The following is a 10,037-nucleotide window of genomic DNA, read 5'->3' as shown; positions in this document are numbered from 1 at the left end:
GCAACGGAGGGACTATTTTATTTTGAACATCATTATTTAATAATAAAAACTATTTAAATTGGAGTGTGTATTTTTCTTTCATATTGCCACACTTGGTAACCGTTTTATAAAAGCAATAGCTCACTTCAGACCGTGATATATGCTCATTATATCACAGTTAAGGGGGTTGGGACCCTCCGCTTAGCGTCGGGCCGAACCACGCCCCTTAACTGTGATATAATGAGCATATACCACGGCCTGTCGTGAGCTATTGCTTAAATGTGTTCTATGTTTCACTCTCTAGCTGGAGTGACAAATGGCAGACTGAATGGCTCCCCTAAAAGATCTTATAAGTGTTGATTTGAGGAGAAGCTTTCCTGATGGAGGCTTTGTGACACGACTATCACTTGTTTATGCAGACTGTGATGTTGTCTTTTGATCGAGTTTGACTTCAGAGGAACGCTCAGCTCGGCCTGAAGGAACAAACTCCACTTATTTATTTTAACTGGGGCGCATGTAGGAGGAATTTTAATGCGGTGGTTTTATCTGACAATTTTGTAGACAAATTTAGTTTGCCAGGGCTGAATGTTAACACAAACAACAATATAGAGGAAAAAAAGAGATGACCTCTGCCAGAGTAAATGATTATTTTACATTCAAGACAAATAATCCTTGTATAAAATGGTAATTTCTCATTGTGGATTCCTTCCATTGAATTCCTAATTGCATTATGTCACATTATACCTGCTTGTTATTTGTGTAGAAGTTACAAGCCTTGTACAACTTTACAAGCTCTTTCTAATTGACATCAAAAGCAGTTACTGGACACACCATAAGTGCTCCGTAAAGTTTCTATTTCACACAGGTCAGCTTGACTTTTGGTGGGTGGATGCAAAAAGTATAAACCGAGTCTCCAGATAGGAAAGATTCTCACATGTTGATTATAGGGGTAAGAGACACAGGGTTAGCTGACGACGTTCAAGACAATCAGTCCTTGGCCCAAGGCAAAAGCAAGGCGAACAGAAACATAGAAGAGCAGGGGTGACCTTCCCCTTCATTGCCATGAGGTGGCAGCACAGTCTGTTGTTAAAAAGAAAAAAGCCTGAACAGTCAGAATCTGACTCAGTTGAGGATTTAATAGGGAGAAACTGTAGCTTTCATGTTGTATACTCACTTTAAAAGGTCACATACCTCAGAGTATCAAGTGGCTTTTATTGGTGAAAGAGGCCCATTTAAATCTATCAACATAATTGACATTTTACTAACTCTAAAGTGCACCCAAAGCAAGTTGTACCTTTTTATATTTATCTCCCGGTTTGATGATTGCAAATGCTTAAGAGTTGATGGAGACCTACAATCATGGAAATGGTTGTTCATTCCAAATGTCTCATCTGAAACAGGGTCGTAGCTCCCGCTGAGGACTCTCAGCTAGTGTGTTTTGACAGTGTGAGGGATTTTTCAGCCAAATAATCAACTACAATTCTGATAAAATAGAGGTGCCCTGGTAGCTCAACAGGTAGAGTGGGTGCCCCGTGTACTAAGGCTGAGTCTGCGACCTATGCCTATGCATGTCGTCCCGTCTCTCTACCTCTTTCAGGTCTATCTTAAGCTGTTTTTTCTAATAAGGCAAAAAAAAAGAAAATCCAAAACGAAACAATTTGCATGTGGCTGTTTTTGTTTCCTCGTGTTTCATCATATTTTTCTTGTGTAACAAATGCGCTACAACTGCCTTTGGTTGTGCAACCCTGTGTTGCAAAGTGACAATAAATGATCCTTGAATCCTTGAAGTAGTCTCCCAGCATATTAATCACAGACTACATCAACATTTTATTATTATTTTAGGCCTCAGCTGCAGTGTGTCATGTGCGATGGTGAATATGGCGTTATGTATGTATGTATTTTTTAGTTTTTGTTTGTTTGTTTTAATGTGGTTGATATACAATTATCAGATGCTTTATTTGTGAAATAAAATAAAGTAATTAAATATAGATATTTTTTAATTATTATTAATGCACATATGGCATATTATATGATATACTGGATACATTTAAAAATATCTGATCAAATATTAAAACTGTAAACTTTTTTAAAAAGAAAATGCAAATGTAAGTCTCAAAATGACTACACGCTAGATATTTTGTATCATTTTTTGCTTGTCCTTTTACAAATACATTTTATCAGATTAAATTATCAGATTATTCACCACTTATGATTCTAATTAAAAGGCGCGCTGACATGTGAATAGATTGCACACATTACCTCACATCACTCCTCTGCTTCCTGCTCCACTCACACACAACAACATACAGATGCAGAATGTATTGTGGACTTTCATCGCTGGCGTAGCAGTGAGTCAAACAGTGACCATAGCATCGCTGACAAAGAGGCCAGGAAAGCAAGGAAATGCTGCATTAATAAGCTAATGTCGTGTGGTCAAGGGGTTCATTGCAAGTGCACAATGAGTTTGGCTTAGTCTACTGTGAAACATTAATCAAGCTCCAGGAGCAACTGAGGGGCACATAACATAAAACACAAGCATAATATTCACATTGTTGGTTATAAAAGCAACACAAGCATGATCCCGGAATAAATATTCAATTAAAAAGTGCAGAAAGGCCTCTGATTGAAAGGGTTTTTTATAATTCTGTAATGGATGGTATATAGCAGCTACTGAATGAATCTGTTGGCAATATGTTACTGACTGAGAGCTATAAAAGTCTAACAGAGTGCATGGCAGCTTACAGAGATCCTTTTTGCGGTCAAACATTAAATATGTGGACATAATTATTCATACTGAAGAGCTAAGCCAAATTTACCATCAACTGACTCCAATAAAAACACAATCTGTAAATAATATCACAGTTTATTATTACTCACATAAACCTTAGATGCTGCATTAAAATGTTTGTTATCCCCGTTTATATTCTAAATCCAGAACTGTGGAGATATTGTTATGACAGTCAGTTTGACATGAATCACTACTGTGTGTATCTTTATGAGACAAAATGCCTAAGAATTCAATATACAACATAGAAGTAATGCAGCAACGTAAACGCTTTTCTGCGCTGATCGTGTTCTTCTTTGAATAAATGAAATACATTAAAATTGCTCTGCTGCTCATCATGTTTACACTGTGACCTTTGTCGATGAAGGTCAACATATCTACAGAAGCATTCACTGAATATCACCCTGAACGAGCATAGTGGAAAATATATTCGATTTATATATTCAATTCACAGATAACAGGTTTCTAGTTGTATGTATTTTGTATGTATCACATTTCATTTACCAGTAATGTTTGGATTAAATGATATTATGTGAATACATTGCTAAGATTTAAATTGTTCATTCTGAGTATAAGACCAGTGCACAATGACAAGGCAGTAAATCAAAGTTGCTTTACTAGAATCTTATGTCCTGTCAAACTTGCTCAAAGCACAAAGCAAAGAACAAGCACTAACGATCATTCACAAATACTATCTTGAACCAGCGTTGTGAGCCTTACCTTCAGAAAAACGATTCACGGTGACGACTGGCATCTCCTCCGTCTCCTTCTTGGTCTTCATAAGGATTCTCGCAGCGCAGTCACAAATCTGCAATATTTTTGGAATACGGAAATGAAAACTCTAAACAAAGCTGAAATTAGAAAATGTGTTTCCTTAGTGAGAGTTGCAGCATGAGTAGTCTTGCAGGAAAGCCCTCAGGTAGATGGGAATGGGTCACAACCAATGAATAACACATTAATGTCCTCCCTGCCAATCACAGTGAAGCTGACTTTATGTGCAAAAGGTAATGTGGAAAGCGAAGGTGGGTTTGGGGAAAAGAGGAAAACAAAGAGATGGGGGAGGAAGGTGTGAGGAAACTACGTTTAACCCCTACTGGGACTCTTTGATATTTAACGCAACCGTCCTGTGGGACCACTTTACTGTTATGCTAAGCAGCCTGAGTGTTCACCTGTATGACTCTTTGCAGTATTCATGCTATTCAACAGGCTCAATCCAAGGATCTCTACATAGCCATGTGTAAGCTCTACTGAAAGGCAACTAATACTGTGAGTCCACAGCCACTGAATTGTGATTTTGCACAATTTACAGTGTGCAAACATTCATTACAGAACACTGTTGTGCCCCGTGTTGCACTAGCAGTCCCTGTGAGATCATCGAAGCAGGAGAAGAATGTGCAATATGCTCGGAAAGAACCAGTTTAAGTCAAAAGGTTATATAATCTTTTTTTTATTATTAATTACGTGTCTTTGTTTAGTAAACATATTATTTGTGTCATTCCCTGATCTGGAAAAGGTTGTTCATGCTTCTGTTTTTTGCAACCAGAAGTGACACAAGAGGGTGGAGCAAAGCACGAGCGAATGCTTGAGGCCTTTCATACCCGACCATAATTTACAAAACAAACATCATGCTGAATAGAAGAAGTCTTGAAACTAGCATTCGAGACCATAAACTGGACCAGGCTCTTGTCACCTCTTGTGCCATCCGACTTCTACAGCTCCTCCAGAATGCAGCAGCACGACTGGTCTTTAACCTACACAAGTTTTCTCACACTGCACCGCTCCTCCGCTCCCTTCGCTGGTTACCAGTGACTTCCTGAATCTGCTTCAAGACTCTGGTGCTGGCCTACCGTGCTGTGAATGGATCAGCCCATTCCTACATCCAGGCTATGGTTAAACCACACACCCCAGCCCACTCACTTCGCTCTGCATCGGCCAATCGGCTCGCTGCTCCCTCACTGCGAGTGGGACCCAGATTCCCCTCAAATAAAACCGGCTGTTTGCTATCCTGGCTCCAAAATGGTGGAACGAGCTCCCCATTGATGTCAGGTCAGCAGTCTTCACACCTTCCGTCGCAGACTGAAAACTCATCTCCCCTTATGAACTAATTTAGTTGGTAAAAGGGTATAAAACACTGGTGGCGGCCATGACTGACGGACTTATATGATAAACAAACAGACCCTGCAAGTATTTAACAATAGGACATATTTTATTGAACACAAATAGTGATCTACCAGTTGAGGTTGATTTTGAAATAAAGATGTTGCCGTCTTTAGAGGGCTAATATAATACAGAATCAGTAACAATGACATGGGAAACATTTTATAAGATGACTTATGTATAATGTAGAATAATGTGTTGAAATAGTGACGACATGCAGTGTTCACAGGGATTTACAGCAATCATCTACTTTCATGTGTAATCTGTCACTTATTGTGTCAGCTTCCTCAGACACACATTGCATCTTTTACACTCAACCAACATCCACTTTCCTACAAAGAGATAGGTGTTAAGAATAATTTCAGATGCAAATCTATTCAATTATCACCTGTTTTTAATCCAATTCTCATTTTTGTTTTTTCTTTCTGTCACCTTGCAGTGTGGCAACACAGGTTCTTCACAGAGTTAACTAACACTTCTATAACAAACATCTCTACAGATATTCATTCAATTTATTCATTTGCAGGGCAACATTATTCAAATGGCACCTGGAGGAATCTTTCCCACATAGTTTTAAAATTGCTCTACTGCTGTTTGCATCCCAGTTTATATACTGTCACAGTCTGCTTCTCTGTACTTTTCCACTCACCCCACCTCCACCTGCACCCCCACCTCCACCTCCACCTACACCTACAGGCCAGCCATCCTACCTCATCAGCTCACCTGGAACCCAGGTGCATGGCATCTCCAAACACGCCAGTATTTAAGCCTCTCCCGCCCGCTCACTCATTGTTCTTTGACTCATGCAAAACTCTCCAGCACTTCGTTCTGGACTGCTTTCCTGCTGCCGACCCTGCCCGCCTCTGACCTGCCCGTTTTGTCTGATTAGTGATCCTCTTCCTGGCCGCGACCTACCTTCTGCCAGTCTCCTGCTGCTTCGCCTGCTTGGACTTTTGTAATTCCCTGTGCTGATTATCTGTCCTGCGCTGTACCTGCTGAGTTCTGACATTAAACATCACTCCCAACTGTTCCTGGTATCCTGTGTGCTGCATTTGGGTTCAAACACAAATGAAAGTTTTCGACTTTATGTTGGAACTAAAAGGAAAGGGATCACCAAATGAATTACACTTCATCCTGATGACCACGTGAATCTGCTTTCACCAGATTTCATGGCGGTCCATCCAACCGTTAGTGACTGACCAACATGGCCGTTCATAGAGCTGTGCCGCTACTGTGGATTAAAAACACAAAAGGAAGTATCAAGGTACATGTTTTATGATGCATGGATATAATGCATAATAGATATAATACATGCAGTTCAAGGCGACAACATTCACTTTGTACAAAATGTAACTATATCTTTATTTAAAGTCTTCGAGAGGCTGAAAACAATGGCGACACATTGTAATGCTAGTTTTCTGATAAATTCATTAATAAATCCCACTGCTCAGAAAATGCTTATTTGCCTTAGTTACTTCATTATAAATAATGTTTGGACAACAAATTAGGATATGTTTGTATGTTTGTATTTGGAAACCTATGTAATGTATCACGTACTGTAACAGTTTATATGACTTTCGTTGACAGTAAGTTACATCACATACGCATTTAAATGACGATTTAATGCCATGAAGTATCTTGAACTGTAACTTAAAAAATAACTTTGTACAATCATATCTCCTTCTGCAGCCTCATACAATCAGTTCTGTGCACATCTCAAACTTTTAATCTCTTCCCAGCTGGATATTATGTGCAGGAATCTAACCAGACAATAACTGATGTATATCCATTGGGACAGATATTAATTTAATCTGTGTGTGGGAATTGAAATCATCTGGCATTATACGGTTTGGCCTGTCACATGATTATAGAATTAATTGGCAGTGGACTTTCAAGTCTTAGTTTAGGATTATGTCATTTTAGTTCACCAGTGCAGTGCAACCTGTTTAATATGTTGTGATTCAGATGACTAAATCTCTCTCCTCAGTGATTTCCATGCTCCCAAAACACACGATGGCTTAATGTTTTTTTCAGAATGTGACCTCAGCGGCTACCGCTGTAGTTTAGAGAAGTAATGGGCAGAGTATGCAGTGAGTAAATACCAAGATCCACTTTATTTATTTAAAGAAGAGGGCAAAGATACCAAAACACCAAAATCCTGCATATTTAGGATTCAATTTGTACCTTCAGGATGTATTTCGGGAAGCGAGAAGAGTTGATTAAGAAAACAAACCCTATATGAAAATGATAATCTCTTAATAAATCAACATACACAACACTCTGTATTATCTGTGGAATATCATTGACTGATGAAAAGCTACGAACACAGTAAACCGATAGTAAATCTGTATCTGATCAGGATACGCATTGATTTATTCATGTGCAAACTGTTCCCTCAACCCTAATTAACATAATGCACCAGCACGAAGCAATAAAGGAAGTTTTCTTCTCATGTTGATGTGCCAAGAAGGCTTCATTTCATGTTCTGGGAGAGTGTGAGAATGAAAATCCGATCATTTCTCATTTAGTGGATATTTTCAACATCACAGGGGCAGAAATCATATTTGTCCATTTAAAAGCACATCAGTCGGTGGCCTGTCATTATCAATCAAGCTACCAAAGTGGGCTTTATGTCCAGGTATAATGATTGTGTATAATGATAATGGCAACTACTGGAAAAAAATGACTTCCTCTTGGATGTAGTTCTGGATTAAGGCGACAGTAATATTTTTGAACACTTAGTTGGTTTCTAAGATTATATCAAAACTTCTTTATAGTTATTGCCAATTACATTTTTGTTGTTAAATTGTCCAGTGATACATTTGCCTTCTAGCTTCCCACCACCAGCTCTGAGGACAACCTCAGTGGGTGAGAAAAGAAGAAAATAGGCCATGCGCCATTTTTCTTTTTTTAACATTGTATTGAGTTTAATAGGATTTACCTGAACACAAGTTGCATTAGACGTGTTGTTACTTTACACACGCTTGCCATCGACGTGCATTGGGCTAACCTCTCCTCCGGCGGGTTTGTATGTCCAATGTTGGCCCGATAAGCAACCTTTATTAGAACCGAATATCTGCCATGGTTGCTCTTCACCTGGATACTCCAGGACCATGATGTGCAGGAGGCTATGACGCTCGTCGCGTATCTTAGTAGGGATATGTGGACTACAAACTGCGGGAAATTGAGATCCTATCAATAATCCATACCTCTCTGTGCTGTCACTGCTGGCGACCAACTTCAACGACTTCATATTCTGTTAAACATGTGCAGTGTGATAGTTTGGTGGCCAGATGTTTGCACATTATGTTTGTTTGCACAGCACCTGTTGCTTGTTGTGAATGTGAACACACCTTCTGTTACACAATCATCTCTGTTTGAATATTTTGACACCATTATGCCATCATGTTCAGTGGTTTATGTGACTGCTCTCTGAGAGTCTGTTAGTTTTGTTTGGGTACTATAACAAAGTTGTTTTATGAGCCGAAATGACATTAATGTAGTGATGGGCTGCAGCTGCTTAGCTCACCTTCACTGCACAACTTGGCACACGTTAGAGGTGCATGGGATGATTTTATCGCAGGTCTTTCTGCAGTGATTTGGAATTTGGGCCCAACGTTGGCCTGTGGTTTGTTTAGTGGTCATTTTGCACATGTGGATGTCTGATGTCTGCAATTTATTTTGGCTTTTGTGCATTAAATCTCAGTAAAAAACACAACTTAGTACTCTGGTAGTACATTCAATAAGTCTACCTGGTTAACTATGGCATAAATATGATTAATGAACATTATAATCTATAGTGCTCTGATGCAGTTGAGAAAAGAAATAGCTGCTAAATGTTTGTAATGTATTTGAGCAGACACGTGGTTGGACATTCTTCCCAGGTTAACAAGGACAAGATGGATCATTATTAGCTATAGATAACCATAGCTAACATTTCTAATTAGTTTTAGAAATAAAACTTTAATTTACTGAATTTACTGTTGCACATCACACATATCTTCTTTGTTGTATTTCATATATATATAATTTGTTTTATGAAAGCTAACATACTTATTTATTTTAATTTCAGAGCGATAACGTAGAGCAAGAGTTTTAATGAAAAGTGTGCACAAAGCTCTCATTGATAAAACTGCTAACAATTTAGCAGTGAAGCAACAGCGCCAGGCTTTGTGCACAGATTGAGTGTAAACTGTTCTCATCTGCAGCTAAACATTTGGAGCTGGGACAGGGATCTAAAGAAAGAAAATGTATTGTTTGAGTCTATATTATTTTGGCAGACACTAAGCTTGTTCGTACTAATTAAAGCTGATAATAGACGGAGCATCAACAGGGGCTTGAAATGTGTTGCCTCAGCGTTTATATTTAAAGCCAAAATACATTTTGTTTGCTGTTTAGTCCGTGTTGATGGAGGCTTTCTGATAAGGATGGGTGTTATGAAGAGGTCACCGGTGCTTTGGAGTTAATGAGCAACAATTAGGTAATGAATGAACCTGGATTCATGTGAGCCAGCCAGATATACTGCTCTGTCTCCAGCAGTCTAGTTTGAACAGGATAATGGAACACAGTGAGACTGAGACGTGAACTGTTAGCTTCACAAAAATAGGTACATAATGACAGATAGGTGACATATTTTCTGGTTGAGTGCGTCTGAGGCAGCGAGGCAGCACTAATAAGGTGACGGGGATAGCTTGGATCAAGGTAGTTTGGCTGTATGAGATTATTCTGCGGTAGAGATAGGTTGAAAAGAAACTCCTGCCAGCTGCGTAACACGGGAGTCTTTTGTCTGAAACGTACAAATAACAACATTTCAGCTTCTCTCTTTTTGGACACAGCTTGCAAGGAAAATAAGAATTTTGAATTATGTAAAAGAAGGAAATACATTTAACTGAATTAAATCTTATTATTATTATTAAGTTAAATTCAGTTTTATTACATGTTTATTCTTTAAAACATCACGAATGACTGAGAAATGCAATACCATAATCTCAAGGTAGTATTTTCATTAATTGATCAACCTAATCTTTTGTGTTTGTAAATGTATTTAACACACACGGAAAATTAAAATGCACACAGTGTCTAATGTGTGACACAGCTAAATATAGATACAATCAAA

Source organism: Cottoperca gobio, chromosome 10, assembly GCF_900634415.1.
Source record: "Cottoperca gobio chromosome 10, fCotGob3.1, whole genome shotgun sequence".
Taxonomy (NCBI): domain Eukaryota; kingdom Metazoa; phylum Chordata; class Actinopteri; order Perciformes; family Bovichtidae; genus Cottoperca; species Cottoperca gobio.
The sequence above is the reverse complement of the archived record's forward strand: the minus strand, read 5'-3'. Positions refer to the sequence as shown.